This window comes from Colobus angolensis, unplaced genomic scaffold (assembly GCF_000951035.1).
Source record: "Colobus angolensis palliatus isolate OR3802 unplaced genomic scaffold, Cang.pa_1.0 Scaffold17, whole genome shotgun sequence".
Classification (NCBI taxonomy): Eukaryota; Metazoa; Chordata; class Mammalia; order Primates; family Cercopithecidae; genus Colobus; species Colobus angolensis.
This window is the reverse complement of record NW_012114821.1, coordinates 460,740-461,356: the sequence shown is the minus strand read 5'-3', so window position 1 is coordinate 461,356 and position 617 is coordinate 460,740.

The window sequence follows — 617 nt, the reverse complement described above, 5'->3', positions numbered from 1 at the left end:
CTATCGAACTGCCTGGGTTGGTTTGTTTTTACTGAGGGACGAGGGGGGAGTACAGAAGGAATAAAAAGGAAGAAACTGTGGGACCTGCAGGAACCCTGCACAGCAGGCCAAGCTGCTGAAGCTGCAATCCTCCCTGCGATGCAGGCGATGTGAAGATGTCCAGGAGGGCGGGACACCTGGCACATCAGAGCAGATGCTAACACAGACACAGCATTACCAAACCTCATTTTCACTTCTGCAGGATAAAGTATGCATAACATCAGCTAGCTCTGCACACTTGCATCTTTAACCAAACTACCCTTGTACATGTTTAAAGGACTAAGGTGGTTCCCAGCCCTGGAGCATCGCTGGGGTGACACTCCTGCACCCCTGGCTCAGCACCCTCCATTTACCACCTGGTTTTGGTGAGGAACATGTCAGTCACTTCCAGGAAAAAGATGCCCGGGAGGTAAATTCTGCAGCCTTTGATAGTTTCAATGGGTAAAGAATACTACACTGGAAATCACTTCCCATCAGAATTTTGAACTTACTGCTTCACAGACTTCCAAACTCCAGAATTGCTATTTATTAAGAAGTCCAAAGTTGGCCAGGCGTAGTGGCTCACGCCTGTAATCCCA